The 16,413-nt window shown below is 48.1% G+C and overlaps 1 long non-coding RNA gene across 1 annotated transcript; it reads right to left on the bottom strand.

Moving 5' to 3' along the window:
• Positions 1–1,956: 1,956 nt before the first annotated feature.
• On the bottom strand, positions 1,957–4,099 carry LOC122030470. Its single transcript, XR_006125433.1, has 3 exons — positions 3,959–4,099; positions 3,702–3,864; positions 1,957–3,514 (listed from the first exon to the last, which is right to left on the bottom strand). It is a non-coding gene; the product is annotated as an uncharacterized LOC122030470 (long non-coding RNA).
• Between the last annotated feature and the right edge of the window lie 12,314 nt (positions 4,100–16,413).

The following is a 16,413-nucleotide window of genomic DNA, read 5'->3' as shown; positions in this document are numbered from 1 at the left end:
CTTTAGATAATATCCCATACAATTAGCGATAAGATTTTGTTGCTTAGTGGATTTTAACTGGAGGTGAGAAACTCCTCTATTGATCACTCATCTTAAGATTGCTCCAAGAAAAAGTCGCGATGCATGTCAGGAATAGAACCTTGTTTGAGGTCACAGTCCAAGAATCAATCTCTGCCCATGTCAGGCCGCTCATATAACACATTTATACATTGGCCAAAATAAATATATCTAATTCACTAAAATTTAATATCAGTATGGACAAAAGTGAAATCTTTATCTCCTTAATTGTGGAATGCTAGAGTAGATAAATTAGTATTTTGAGAATTTTTGAAGAGAACAAATAAAATCAGTCAAAATTTTAGAAACTGATCAGTTCTCTGGTCCTTACCATCATCAGGGTTTTCAACGGTTCTACCATGGTTCTAATAACAAATTGATATAATATTATCCTAGTCTAAACTCCTATAGTGTTATTTTTGAATTCTACCAAAAAAATCTCATACCAATAAAATATTTTTATTCCTTTTAAAATCTATAAATTGTTTCATGACTTTCTAATGTGAGACTTTAATTATATTCCTAATAATTAGTTTGATTTTTTATTTAATATGTAATTGGATCCATTGATTCAACTACTGAACCAATGGTTCACAACTCCGATTCAATTTTTATCCAATTTTCATGACTGGTTTTCACTCAAACAACTTTACGATTTGAATCAGTAAGCCAGTACAGTTTTTAAACAGCTACAGACAGGAAAATGCTTGTTTTATAGAATACTATATTTGAGTAATAATAAAAAATGGCAATAAACAATTTAAAAAATCCTTAATTTGATTCTTAATTTATAAGAAACTATCGGTCATAAAACAAATATCTTTATAATACTAAAGTATTCGCTCTATTTACTTAGATGTCTAGTCACCTAGATCCCTAAATTCACTTGGATCTATATTCAATCAGTGTTGCATTTGCTTCAATCAAGCTCTCTCAGTTTACTTGCCCCCATAATATTCATGCATGTACAACTAGGCCAACCTTTGGGAGTTTGACTTGTCCTATCATGTCAGTTATTCAGCTTGATACGCAAACATATACAGATGCTTCTCATCAGAGGAAAATGAAAAAAAAAAAAACACACACACACCCCATCACTCTCTGAACCCTCACTATTAGAAATTTACATGGAAATGACATGAAATATGTTTTTTCTTAAGCAAATTGACAAGGGATAAAAGTATTCACAAACGAACAATAAGCAACATGAAGGAAAAAATAGTAATTTTTGAAATAATTCAGCATGAAAGAATCAAATTCTAGCAAGTATAAAATACCGAGTCTTACCTATAGATGGCTGAGGCAGGCAATATCAGATACTCCAGGCCTGGGTTCTCAAATCTTCGATTCTATTAAATAAAAAATCACAAGGCGAGAAGTAAATTCAGATCGATACTAACGAGTCAATACGCCAACACTTAATACCTAGGATACAGAGATTGAAGATATCTGCTATAAGCTCCAGAGCTCCCAAGCAACAGCATGATTCCTTACTGGAGTTTTGAGGTTAAATATGAAGAGTAAAAAAGACAGCACGAATGAAACTTAAAGCAATATGACATACTTCATGACTTACTTCTCAAATCCTAGATTATATTACCTCACAACCAACAAGGCGATAGATTTGAATCAAAACTCGTATGTCAATATGTCTACATTTGCTACGTACAAAGACAATGAGATTTAAGATATCTGATACAGGCTTGAGAGCACCAAAGCAACAAGATTCCCTATTGGAGTCTTCATATTAAACATGAACAATAGGTGCCCAAAGTTGCGCACAATCTACTGTGTCTCTGATTTGTTAGGCTGTTAATCATAATAACAGTTGCATACAATTCTGTTTTTTTTTAAAAAAAAAAAAAGGTTTGGAACACCTTTGCTTGTCATCCATCATAAGATTTACAAGCAAATTCAATTAAGTGAATAAATCTGATCCCGCATATTTGGCAAACCCTCTGCGACAATAACAAAATATCATGTTGAGATACTTCTATTGGTGGTTCAGTAATTACTTCGGTAACTGAATCACACATGGGGAATCAGTAACTGATTGCCAGTATACAATAATGGGTTTCCAGGTCTAAATCTGTCTATCAGGCCCCAAAAGTAATTGATGAGGGCAACAATAAAGTTTCCACAGGTATGCTATATGCACTGGCAATCAGTACAAAGTCATAAATTGATGCAAGCAAAAACATTAAAGTAATTTCACAGACCATGCGCCATCAGTAATCTCACCCAACCCCTACAAAGTTATGTGGGCGAAGGTCTGAATGAATGGCATCAGCATCTTAAAAATCTAGAGGTGCAGAGTACACTCTCCAATGTCCATTATCAAAACTATATTTGGTATATTATTGTACCTGTTCTGTGGGTCAGCTCTGGCCCTATCATGATTTCCATCCATCATGAAAAACCCAATACTTACATGTTCGAACATAACATTATCACTACAATGTTGACCATTATTGCTCTAGGTCATGTCGTGTTGAGTAGTGACCCTTGTGTCATGGTGAGATTCTTGCCACCACATTTTAAACTTATGACCTTTCCTAAATGAGGCAATCATTACACAACGAACATTATAAGTCATCGAATATTGAAGGTTCATAGAACTAACATACATCACTTGTAAACGTGGGAGCCAAGAGAGATCATTATGGATAATGAAATTTAAATGCAAGTAGCTCAGTCATATTGTCCTCAATAAGATGAACTTCAATGCCCATATTTTGGGGCTACCTGAGGTGGATGTTGGTCTTATCTTCAACAAGGAGCACCACCTACCTTTTTACGATCATGTTGAGACCGATGAAAATAAATATCACCAAATCACCTTGTCATTTCAACATTGCAACCAATGAACAAATGCTTAATGACTAGATTATTAGATCACCTGCTAGAGCAATGTGTTCTTTCTTGTTTGTTGGTGGAATAATCCTGAAAGGTGGTATTTGAGCAACAGGTTGACCTTTATTCATCAAAGGTGAATTCTTTCAGTTCAAGGAAAGTTGAAGGAGATCAAAGTTCATATAGCCTGGTTTGAGGGATCCAATGATACCCGAGCTCGCTAAACCATGCATATTCCCACCTGAAACTACTATAATTTGCACTAAAAGGATTAATCACATTGTCGGTGAGTGATCATTTATCATTTACTTACTATATTTTTTAATTATAAAGGCTACATTGACGGTATCTGAAATTTAAATGCCATACTTTACATTTATTTATTGTATCTGTGAATTCCTGAGATCTAGTAGGCAAGATATGAATTTCAAGCACATGTTTATCTGATGCCTATGACTCATTAAGTGTAGCATAGCAAGGACTAGTCAGTATATCGAACTATTAGGAAGATTCAGATTAATGGAAGCTTTAAGTGAGTTTTTCTCCATTACCATCAGTCATGGAGGAACAAACAACTTCCCTTATTCCGTCAGCCATGGATTCCCTACATCGGACATAGAAAATACCACACATTTAAGTGATATAAAGATTATCGAATCATCTGACCATAAAAAATGAACAAAGCATTGCAATAAAGATTGACTTAGCATGCCAACTAATTGGGCCTTTCTACCCTACTAACTGAAGCATCGATGGGCAAGGTAAAGTCATGACAAAGGAAGAGATCATACTTTTGACGATGATGTTAACGCATCGTGCACACCTCTAGCCCACCTGGAAGGAGAATGATGTGACAGAGGTAGAAAGTGAGCTATGGAAGCTTGTCGCCACGCTGCTCCTCCATACAGCCAAAGATCATCGATCTCACACGGAAGCCAAGAAATGTTCGAAACCCTAAAAACATCCAGAGAACCTTTTTCAATCGTCGAGCTCCAGCTTTTACATTGCAAGCAAAGAGGGAAATTGCGAGATTCAACGAAAGATCGACCTGATGCGATAATGGACACGGTCAGCGAGAACTAATTTCATCGATGAAGAAGAGACACGAAGCAGATTTGACAGGGTTTGTGCGGATCCGGCAAAGAACTCCTTGCCTTCTCCGCCCTTCGGTGAACGCGCCGCCATCCCGCCACCCATTTGAAAACCATCGATAGGTTATTTATAGAATAAAAATTAGCAGTGTTAAATCCATTTTAGCCCTTTCTCAATTGTCATCCTTGATATACTTCAGTTTGACCTCTGTAGTCTTAAAAATTATTTCAAATTAATTGAGAGTTAATTAATAAAATTATAATTTATTAATTAATAGATGCATTCGGTTCAGATGACGACACAAGTTGGTGAGATGTAACAAACTCAACATATAAAGTATAAATCCTTTGTTTCAGGGAAAAAAAAGTGGATCAGAGAATAAATCACTTGTAATTAGTTGGATTGTGGCTGCAATCCGGCTGTAATTAGTTATGATTTCTCTTTGGGTTTACGTTCCCTCCAGGTTATAGTTTGAATTGGGACGGGTGATCGGAGGTCGTTGGCAGTAGGCAAATGGCCAGATAGCCTGGCGTCGAGCGAGGAGCAGCCTTTGGGTGACCTTCGACCATCTACCTTGACTCAAACTATAACCTGAGGGGACAGTGAACCTGGGGGATCACAATCAATTGCGGTTCGATCGCGGCCACGATACGACCGCAATTGCATGTGGTCCATCCCCTGATCCACTTTTTTATGAACCAGAAGATCTGGCTCCAATATGTGTCAGCCTCGTCCATCCCGATTGAAAATGTTGCAATCTATCGGAAGGACAGTAGTTACTTATTTGTCAAGATAGTTTTAACTGATAATCTCAGGCTAACGGCTTGGCTAAGTAGGTCGATATCCAACGTTGTCTGAAGCTACCCAAGTCCGAGGATAAAGCTATGCTGAAAGCTCGAGATAGACGTTGAACAAACCCGGAGCCTGAGTTTGAGTTACGTGAGGAGCGTCGCTCGAGGAATAGAGACGTCGAGTCCTACATCGAAGCAGTCTCCATAAAATATATTTGCCCCATCCAACGGTGCTAAGAGGTCACACTTGAATGACTATTTCCAAGGATAAAATGGTGAGACCATGACACAACCTAGCATAGGTTGATGTGGCGAACTAAGTGTATAACTGAACACTGTTGATCCGACAGTGAGGAGGGGCGACCCCCCTTTAAGCAGAGTCAACGCCACATGGAGGTTCAAAGGTAAAAGGTCAATCAGGGGTTTTGCCGATCGGATAAAGATTGGGGCGACCGACCGAACGTTCCGAACGGAAGCAAAGACACCCCGGCGGGGAGTCGGGGTTCCGACGCTCATGTTGAACAGGGTTGTATGGCCGAGCGGGTAGCCCGCTCGGTCGATGGCATAAAGTAGTAATACTGCGAACAGTCTCCACAGAGCACACGACCGGGAATCTCCCGAGCGGACCAGCACATACGACCGGCCGGACGTGAGGGGACTGCCGACCGGCCGGACGCTCGGAATGGGGTAAGAAGAGACAAAAGGACAAGGGAACACCTTCTGACAGCGGGTATGTTCAACGACCAGGCCATACGCAGGATCTTACGACAGAGGATTCCGCTGTCCCATCAGAGATGTGCTCAGACTGTAGCAGTATGGTGTCAGGTAAGCTCTTCTGACAAACCCATACTGAGGTATGGTTAGAGGACACGTATTCGCCTTGGTATGTGTGCGTGAGCCTCTTCACAGCTCTATATAAGGGGCCTCACACTTCGCCGAAGGTACGCATTCTCTGATATTCGGAGCCACCTCTTTGTTGTCCACTTGCCTGACTTGAGCGTCGGAGGGTCGTCGCCGGGAACCCCCTCCCGGCCCGACTTCCTTGCAGGTTCGCCGGAGGTCCGTACGACCAGTCGGAGATCTACGCCAGCAATTCGGAGAGCACCACGTGCCCAGTGTCCGTTGATTCAGCGTTCGGACAGGATCAATTTGGCGCCGTCTGTAGGAACGCACCTGCATCCGAGCGGAAGCAATGGACGAAACTGGACGACCGCACTCGGTGATGCTCTCCACAGAGGAGCTCGACGCTCTGATCGAAACAAGAGCAGCTAAGCTTGTGGATCAACAAAGGCAGAAGTCGCAAGCCGAGCAGATTGAGCAGCAAACGACATCAGCATCAGGGGCCCGAGCGGAAGCACCGCATGCCACGGTTCCATTTCATTGGGCCCTATTCCGCACGCCTCCTGAAGCCGCAACAGTCAATCGTGATCGAGGATCTTCATCAGATGAAGTGCCAATACGAGACAACAGAAAAGGCAAGGCCCCCCGAGCGGACGCCTCCCCCGAGCGGATCAACCGTCAGTTTTCGGAGGTCATCTTGCGAGACCCTCTGCCAAAGCACTATGTGCCCCCGGCGATCGGTGATACAATGGAACCACCAACCCGGACGATCACCTGGGTAAGTTCGACAACACAGCCACCCTTCATCAATACACAGATGGAGTAAAGTGCCGAGTGTTCTTTACCACCCTCTCGGGATCGGCGCAATGGTGGTTTCAGAGGTTGCCGGACGGATCCATCACAAGTTTCAAGGAGTTCCGCACGGCCTTCCTCCACCATTTTACAAGCAGTCGGCGCTACCAGAAGACTAGTGTCAGCTTATTCGCCATCAAGCAAGAGCCCAGAGAGCCGCTCAGAGCTTATATACGACGATTCAACCAGGTGGCCATGGACATTCCAACGGCCACCTCAGAAACGATGATGAATGCGTTCACGCAAGGCCTCGTGGACGAGGACTTCTTCCGCTCGCTCATTCGGAAGTCGCCCCGAGATTACGATCATATGTTACACTGGGCCAATGAATACATCAATGTAGAGGAAGCCCAAGCGGCCTGAAGGAAGGAAGCTCCAACCGAGCGGGCGCCCATTGCCGAGCGGAAGCCGCACACTGCTCATCAGCCGCCCAGAGGACCGCGAACTGAAGCAACCCGCCCCCAGCAACATGCAAGATCCCACACCATTCAAGAAGTATCTGCCGAGCGACCCAAACCTAAAAAGAAGGTATGGACCCCAATGTTTTGCTCATTCCACCGGACAGACACGCATAATACAAGAGATTGTCGAAGCCTTCCCTTGATCGCCCACCCTGTGCCCCGGGGTGGCCACCGTCGATCGCCATCATCCGACAGGCGACAGCGCCCTCGTGAAGCCGATCGAATGATATCCGACAGGCGGCAGAGACAGACTCCCGAGCGGCATCATACTCCGAGGTGTGAGGACAACCCCCGGAGGTCTAGGGAGTAACCTAGGCCGTCCGCTTGGGAAGAAGAAAATAGAAGCAACACTTCCCGAGGCGAAATCAACATCATCGCTGGGGGGCCGATCGGAGGCGATTCCAACAGAGCAAGGAAGGCGAGCGTCAGACAGCTTCAGATCCATGCGGTCGACTGCAGCCAAGAACGGGCGAGCGGTCCCGAAATCAGTTTCGGACCCAGGGACTTGGAGGGAGTCGAAGTGCCACATGACGACACTCTCCTCATCAAAGCGGTAATAGCTAACTATACTATTCACCACGTTTTTATCGATACAGGAAGCTCGGTCAATATTATATTCAAGAAGGCCTTCGACCAACTGCAAATAGATCGAGCCGAGCTGCTGCCCATGACAACCCCCTCTACGGGTTTACGGGCAATGAAATTTTGCCGGTTGGACAGGTCCGACTGGCTATCTCGCTGGGAGAAGAGCTGCTCAGAAGGACGCGGACAGCAAACTTCGTCATGGTCGACTCTCCCTCAGCATACAACGTTATCTTGGGGCGACCGGCGCATAGTGAGTTCCGAGCGGCCGTCTCCACCTTCCACCAGAAAATCAAGTTCCCAGTGGAAGATAAAGTCGGAGAAGTGCGTGGAGACCAGCTGGCAGCTCGGTGATGCTACGTCGAGATGGTCCGAGCTGAAGCCAATTCCGCTCGGAAGGCGCCCCGGATCGAGGTAAACGCCATAACCGAAAAACCACCCTCTTTGGTTTATGAAGAAAAAGAGGAAGTGCAGATTCACCCAACCCGATCGGAGGCCACCACATTCATTGCGGCCGATCTAGAGGCAAGCCAGAAAAAGGAAATAATCAAATGTCTCCAGAAAAATTGTGATGTCTTCGTTTGGTCAACACATGAGCTGCCCGGGATTTCGCCAAGTATAGCGCAGCACGAGCTCCACGTCCGACCGGACGCTCAGCCGGTGAAGCAAAGGAAGAGGGACTTCAGCGTCGAACAAAATGTCATCATCCGAGCGGAGGTTGAGAAGCTCCTGGAGGTCGGCCACATACGTGAGGTCCAGTTCCCGAGCTGGCTGGCGAATGTAGTACTAGTCTCTAAGCCGGGCAACAAGTGGAGAGTTTGCATCGATTTCCGGGATCTCAACAAAGCATGCACAAAGGATTTTTATCCTCTACCCCGGATCGATCAACTGGTGGACTCCACAGCCGGCTGCGAGTTGATATGCATGCTCGATGCCTATCAGGGCTACCATCAAGTGCCGCTCACCCGAGAAGATCAAGAGAAGGTCAGCTTTGTTACAGCCGACGGCACTAACTGCTACAATGTGATGCCGTTCGGACTGAAGAACGCGGGAGCAACTTACCAACGCTTGATGAACAAAGTGTTCAAGGAGCAGATCGGGCGAAATTTGGAAGTGTACGTAGATTTTCTCATCAAGTCCGTCTGATCGGCCGATCTTTTTAAAGACATGGAGGAGACCTTCCGAACGCTGAGGAAGTATGGAGTTACGCTGAACCCTCAGAAGTGTCTGTTCGGGGCAAAAGGCGGGCGTTTCTTGGGCTATATAGTGACCGAGCGGGGCATCGAGGCAAATCCCAGTAAGGTGAAAGCACTACATGATATGCCGTCCCCAAGAAATCTGAGGGAAGTACAACGCTTGACCGGTCAAATAACAGCATTGTCCAGATTCATCTCGAAGATGGCCGATCGGAGTCTCCCGTTTTTCAAAATCTTGCGCAAGGCTACTAAGTTTCATTGGGATGAAGATTGCGATCGGGCGTTCGAAGAGCTTAAGACATACCTGAACTCTCTGCCTGTGCTAGCCAAGCCAGCTGTGGGTGAACCGCTCTGTATTTACTTATCTTCAACCGAGCAGGCCGTAGGCTCGGCATTAGTAAGGACGAGCGGAGAAGAACAACATGTGTACTTCTTGAGCCATATATTAAAAGACGTTGAATCTCGCTACACTGGGCTCGAGAAACTGGCTTTTGCTTTGGTCCTCGCCGCTCGGAGACTTTGTCTTTATTTCTTGGCACATATAATCATCGTCCGGACGAATAGTCCATTGGGAGGAGTGCTGTTGAATCTAGAAGCGTACGGACGGCTCATCAAATGGACAACGGAGTTGAGCGAATTTGACATTCAGTACCAACCCCGCTCGGCAGTAAAGGCGCAGTCCTTGGCAGATTTTATCACCGAAGTGCAAAGGCCAGAGCCCGAAGCTATGTGGAAAATATTTGTGGACGGATCATCCACTCGGCTCGGGAGCGGGATTGGTGTGCTATTACTCTCTCCCTAAGAAGAAAGGATGCACTTATCCGTCTGGCTGAATTACAGAGCTACTAATAACGAAGCAGAGTATGAGGCCCTTATAGCCGGCTTGCAGGCCGCCCGGCATGTGGGGGCCGGTCGGGTGACGCTGCATTCAGATTCTCAGTTGGCCGCTCAGCAGCTCTCTGGCACTTTTGAGATTAACAACGCTCGACTCAAACTCTAAACTGAAGCCTTCGAAAAGCTTAAGGCCAACTTCAGAGAAGTCATTATCCAGAAGATACCTCGAGCGGAAAACCAGGCAACAGATGAGTTAGCCAACCTTGCAAGTTCAATATCACCGGTCGTCATCCAGCAGCCAATTGAACAAATATCTTTGGTGGCACACGTCGACCGGATGGAGGGCCTCGAGTTTTCGAGTGATTGGAGGACAGCCATCATGGAGTTTCTTCGGTCGGGGGCAACACCATCCGATCGGGAAGTAGCCCAGCTATTAAGGAGGAGAGCCGGTCGGTTCACACTCATTGGAGACCAACTTTACAAGAAGGCTTTCTCCCGCCCACTTTTGAAATGTGTGAGCTCGGAAGACACGGCGTACATCCTCCAAGAAGTGCATCAAGGATCGTGCGGAGGGCATCCGGGCGGACGATCGCTAGCTAAGAAGATCCTGCTGGCCGGATACTTCTGGCTAACCCTGCAAGCAGACGCCGCTCGGACCGTCGTGACGTGCCTTTCCTGCCAGAAGTATCACAATGTCTCCCATCAACCGGCTGAGGAAATGAAGGCATCTACAATAGCATGTCCGTTCGATTAGTGGGGAATGGACATAGTGGGTTTGTTTCCTATGGCGACCGGTCAGCGGAAGTTTCTATTGGTGGCGGTCGACTATTTTTCCAAATGGGTGGAGGTCGAGCCACTAGCCAAGATCACCGAGCAGATGGTCAAGAAGTTTATCTGGCAACATATAATCTATCGGTTCGGCATCCCTCGCCGGCTCGTATCAGATAACGAACGACAGTTCACCGGGAAGCAGCTCGAAGACTGGTGCAAAAGTTATGGCATTGAACAACATTTTACGTCCGTGGCGTATCCCCAAAGCAACGGCCAAGCGGAAGTAACCAACAGAGAAATCCTTAGAATTCTTCGGGCTATACTTGAACACATGGGAGGAAGCTGGGCGGACGAGCTGCCAGGCGTTTTATGGGCTATCCGCACGACCCCAAAGGAGGGAACGGGCGTCACGCCATTCCATTTTGTGTACGGCGGCGAAGCGGTTATTCTGATCGAATTCAGCGTCGAGTCCGTTCGGATCCAGAATTATGACGATGATAATGCCGAGCAGAGGAACATGGAGTTGGACTTGATCGATGAAGAGCATGCCAAAGCGTCCGTCCGGTTGATGGTGTACCGGAAAAGAATGAAGCAGAACTACAACCGGCGCGTGATCCCTAAAGCATTCCAAGTTGGCGACCTTGTCTGGAAGAAAGTAAAGCCGGTCGGCGACGTTGGCAAGCTGGAGGCTCCTTGGGCGGGCCCCTTCAAAGTCATCGAGAAGCTCCGCTCGAGTGCTTATTATTTGGAGGATCAAGACGGACGGCGGCTGGACCGACCATGGAGCGCGAATCATCTCCAGCCGTACCGAGCTGGGTGAGAGGTGCGCTAAATGTAATTTTATATATGTTTTGGTCGTCCATATCTTTGTAATACAGGAAGCAAAATGATAAAAGATGGCAAATATCTTCGCCGAGCGGCGGTGTTGAAATTAGCCTTAAAGGTCGTCGAGCTCCGACGTTAAAAATCGAGAGTCGAGCCGGCGACTATAAACCCTCCGAGCGGAAGACCGTCGAGCTCCGACGTTAAATATCGAGAGTCGAGCCGGCGACTATAAACCCTCCGAGAGGAAGACCGTCGAGCTCCGACGTTAAATATCGAGAGTCGAGCCGGCGACTATAAACCCTCCGAGCGGAAGACCGTCGAGCTCCGACGTTAAAAATCGAGAGTCGAGCCGGCGACTATAAACCCTCCGAGCGGAAGACCGTCGAGCTCCGACGTTAAATATCGAGAGTCGAGCCGGCGACTATAAACCCTCCGAGAGAAGACCGTCGAGCTCCGACGTTAAAAATCGAGAGTCGAGTCGGCTACTATAAACCCTTCGAGCGGAAGACCGTCGAGCTCCGACGTTAAAAATCGAGAGTCGAGCCGGCGACTATAAACCCTCCGAACGGAAGACCGTCGAGCTCCGACGTTAAAAATCGAGAGTCGAGCCGGCGACTATAAACCCTCCGACCGGAAGATCGTCGAGCTCCGATGTTAAAAATCGAGAGTCAAGCCGGCGACTATAAACCTTCGAGCGGAAGACCGTCGAGCTCCGACGTTAAAAATCGAGAGTCGAGCCGACGACTATAAACCCTCCGAGCAGAAGACCGTCGAGCTCCGACGTTAAATATCGTCGAGGCGACTATAAACCCTCCGAGCGGAAGACCGCCGAGCTCCGACGTTAAATATCGAGAGTCGAGCCGCGACTATAAACCCTCCGGCGGAAGACCGTCGAGCTCGACGTTAAAAATCGAGAGTCGAGCGATATAAATCCTCCGAGCGGAAGACCGTCGAGCTCCGACGTTAAAAATCGAGAGTCGAGCCGGCGACTATAAACCCTCCGAGCGGAAGACCGTCGAGCTCCGATGTTAAATATCGAGAGTCGAGCCGGCGACTATAAACCCTCCGACTGGACGAATGCAATAGGTTTCGCTGCTGAGTCGTTTAGTCGATCGGCCAAGTACCCAAAAGTACTTCATCAACGTCCAGGGAACAACCTCTTTTGTCGAGACATGATATATTAAGCCGAGTGGAAAAACTATGCAAAATACTTCGTAAAAATCCCTTTCGAACACAAGAGAGGTGTGATAAGAGCCAAGCGGACAACACTCATATTGCTTAGCAAAAGAAAAAAGCAGACAAGGGGGTAGCATATCATTAGAAAAATTATGGCCGAACGGTCGAATTACAAAAAGTGATAGTTTTTAGCCGAGCGGCCGAATAACAGGCAAACTTCTATTCTAAATACTCGTAGAGATCCTTCGGGATGTTGTTGAGGAGTGTTGCCTGGTCCTGAGCGGGGATAACAGCGGAATCGGGAAGTTGCCCTTTGGACTTCAAATATTCTGTCGTGGCATTCATGGCAAGTTCAAAGGCCATGTACATCCGCTCGCAAACTTTCTCCGAAAATTCGGCCGAACGGATGTAATTTTGTCTCAGGGCGGCGACCCGGCTTGGCTCGACCTCTTGATATTCTTTAAGTGACGCTCGGGAAGCATCGGCGGCTACTTGGTGTTCTTGTAAAATAGCCTCGAGTTTCGTCACCTCATCCGAGCGGCCAGTCTTCTCGTTGGCCAGTTGGTCCATCAGCTCTTTAACTTTTTGCTCCAGCCCCCGAGCCTCTACGTTCTTCTTCTCCAGATCGGAGATAGCCGTTTTCTTCCGCTCGGTGGCCAGGCTTATCTTGCGATCCAGTGATTTGTTCAAGCGATCAAGTTCGGCTAGATTGTGCGCCTCGTCGGCCGACTTCTTCCGTTCGGCCTCCAGTAAATCTTGGGTCTTTTTGAGCTCTTTTTGCAGCTCGGCATATGATGGACCTTGTGAGCCGGAAGGGCCGCCCGGAGCCTTCAGCCTCTTTAATTCTGCATCCACCATCGCCAGACGATTGCAAACGGCAATCTCCTCCACCCATCTCTGTCACGAGCAAAGTTGTTAGAAGCCGGTCGGAGAGAATGCGTAAAGGACTAGAAAACAAACTTACCCCCGTGGCCTGTTGTATGTGGCTGTTGGCCAGATTACTGAGGGGAATCATTGCGACGCGTGCTCGAGCATCGGCCCACATTTCAGCTAAGGGCCCTTTCATTGTGATCAGGTGCTCGGGCGTTATTGGCCGATCGGCTTCGGGCATTAATTCCTCGGTGAGGAGATGCAGGGAAACCCGGATGGTGCGGCGTCGACCGGGCGTTGTCTGGGCGGAAGCCGGGGAAGGATCAGAGGCCGGCGCCGAAAACTGGGACAAAAGTGTTGAACGTTGGACCTGGCGGGGAGCGGGTGGAAGGGCGTTGATCGGAACGGCCTCAAGGGGGTCCGCAGACGCGTCTAGTTGGGAGGGCGTCTGATCGGACGAAATCGCCTCCACCTCTGGCGCTTTGCCTCGAGAAGCGGTGGTGGCCCGCTCGGATGGATGAACCGCAGATGTAGCCCAGCGGAGCGGTGTCTCCGTGCGGCGTCGTTTTTGACGAAGGGGCGCTCCTCCTCCTGAGCCGAGCCTTCATCCCGAACGGAAGGCTCTCGACTAGCAGTTGCGCCAGCCGCTGGCTCTGGGAGAGAAGCCTGAGCAGCCGACTCCCCAGCATTTGTCTCGCTCTCCCCCTCATTAGAGCCGACCGGCTAGATGCCGAGCGCCTCCATTTCTTTGGCCGCCGCCGCCTTCCTCTTCAAAATTCCAGCCATCACCGACTCCATGACAATGTTTGTTGCAAAGGAAAACAGAGAAAATCAGTTAGCAATTAAAACGAATGTACAAAGTAAAATTCTTACCGAAGCCGCTCGGAAGGGGGGTCCTGATCGGACTCAGACCGAATATATACATCACCCCTTCATGCAGGAATTTGTTGATGTCAAACCTCAGACCGACCAGCATGTTGGCGGCATGAAGATAGTCCGGTCGGGTTTTGAACCTTTTGAGCTCTGGTGAGGTTGGTGGTCCAATCTGCCACTTCGTTAGGAAGGGTGTCCGCTCGGGCATACGAAGGTAGAAGTAGAATTCTTTCCAATGCTTATTAGAAGAAGGAAGTTTATTGAAGAAAACTAAACCGGGCCGAGCCTGGAACATATATGTGCCCAGCTCGGACTGTTTAGGGTAATAAAAATAATAGAAAACCTCTGGTCGGAGGGGGATGTGGTGGATTTTGAACAAGACGACGACGTCGCATAAAAGGCAGAAAGTGTTGGGGACTAGGCTTCCGAGCAGAATGCCGAAAAAATTACAGACTTCAACGATGAAGGGATGAATGGGAAATCGCAAACCGGCTGTGAACTGGTCGCGGAAAACACAGAAGGCTCCGCGCGGCGGTTTGTGTGGCCGAGCGGAGGGAGTGGGTAAGATAATTTCGAAGTCAGATGGGATGTCAAAATTATCCATCAAAATATCGGCGTCGCGCTGATCGAAGCGCGACTCCATGGTAGTATACCATGGGCCGAGGGATTGGTCTAGAGGTTGGGAGGAGCTAGCCATTGGCCGAGCGGACGAAACTAAAAAAGGCGAAGAAAGGTAGAGGATAGGAGAAAGAAGACAGCAAATGAAACGATGCCCCGAGGATCGAAACTCGAGAGAGAAATGCAAAGAAAACATAAGAACCAAAGAGAGAAAGAAGGAGAACCTTACAACGAAGAGGAGGATCGAGGGAAGCGCACCGGAGATCGCCGAAAACAGAAGAGCAAGATCGCCGGAAATCTAGAACGCGAGAATTAACGGTAAGCATGCGACAGCAGAAGTGAGGCGAAGGAAAGAAGAGAAGCCTTTATAGGGTGGAACCCGAGCGGCCTCCACCGTCGGATCCAGGTCGTGAGAATCGGAGCACGCATCGCGCCGTCCATTTCGAACCGCCTCGGTCTCATCACCCTCGACGCCGCCGCCGTACGATGACGTTAGCAAGGCCACGTGGCATTCCATCACGGGGGAGCATTTAAGGAGCGCCTTAACGAGGCACAGAGCGCATGCTCAACCTTAATGATGGAGATTGGCGAAAACTTCGAAAAGATACCGAGGAGGGTTGGCGTTGACTGGCGTTTTAGTTGCCCCCTTTGTGTCCGAGCGGAGGGTAGTTTCATATGGACGCCGCTCGGAGCAACTGATGGTCCAGTCAGTCGGACTAATCGCCTCCTTCGACTAGATTTGAAGGGGAGGCAAGTGATCCGACAGTGAGGAGGGGCGACCCCCCTTTAAGCAGAGTCAACGCCACGTGGAGGTTCAAAGGTAAAAGGTCAATCAGGGGTTTTGCCAAGCGGATAAAGATTGGGGCGACCGGCCGAACGTTCCGAACGGAAGCAAAGACACTCCGGTGGGGAGTCGGGGTTCCGACGCTCATGTTGAACAGGGTTGTATGGCCGAGCGGGTAGCCCACTCGGCCGATGGCATAAAGCAGTAATACTGCGAACAGTCTCCACAGAGCACACGACCGAGAATCTCCCGAGCGGACCAGCACATACGACCGACCGGACGTGAGGCGACTGCCGACCGGCCGGACGCTCGGAATGGGGTAAGAAGAGACAAAAGGACAAGGGAACACCTTCTGACAGCGGGTATGTTCAACGACCAGGCCATACGCAGGATCTTACGACAGAGGGTTCCGATGTCCCATCAGAGATGTGCTCGGACTGTAGCAGTATGGTGTCAGGTAAGCTCTTCTGACAAGCCCATACTGAGGTATGGTTAGAGGACACGTATTCGCCTCGGTATGTGTGTGTGAGCCTCTTCACAGCTCTATATAAGGGGCCTCACACTTCGCCGAAAGTACGCATTCTCTGATATTCGGAGCCACCTCTTTGTTGTCCACTTGCCTGACTTGAGCATCGGAGGGTCGTCGCCGGGAACCCCCTCCCGGCCCGACTTCCTTGCAGGTTCGCCGGAGGTCCGTACGACCAGTCGGAGATCTACGCCAGCAATTCGGAGAGTACCACGTGCCCAGCGTCCGTTGATTCAGCGTTCGGACAGGATCAACTGTCATAGATATCCGTTGAATGAAAATTGACGACAAAAAAAAGAGAAAGAAATGAGGGATTGAATGAGAAGAACTATCTTGCTTTCTTGTGTACGAAGAAGAATTTTCTTTGCTCAGAATTGCTTCTGTACAAGAATCTGAAGTGACTTTATTCCTT

Source organism: Zingiber officinale, chromosome 10B (assembly GCF_018446385.1).
Source record: "Zingiber officinale cultivar Zhangliang chromosome 10B, Zo_v1.1, whole genome shotgun sequence".
In the NCBI taxonomy this organism is placed as follows: Eukaryota; Viridiplantae; Streptophyta; class Magnoliopsida; order Zingiberales; family Zingiberaceae; genus Zingiber; species Zingiber officinale.
This window is presented reverse-complemented; position numbering and strand designations above follow the sequence as displayed.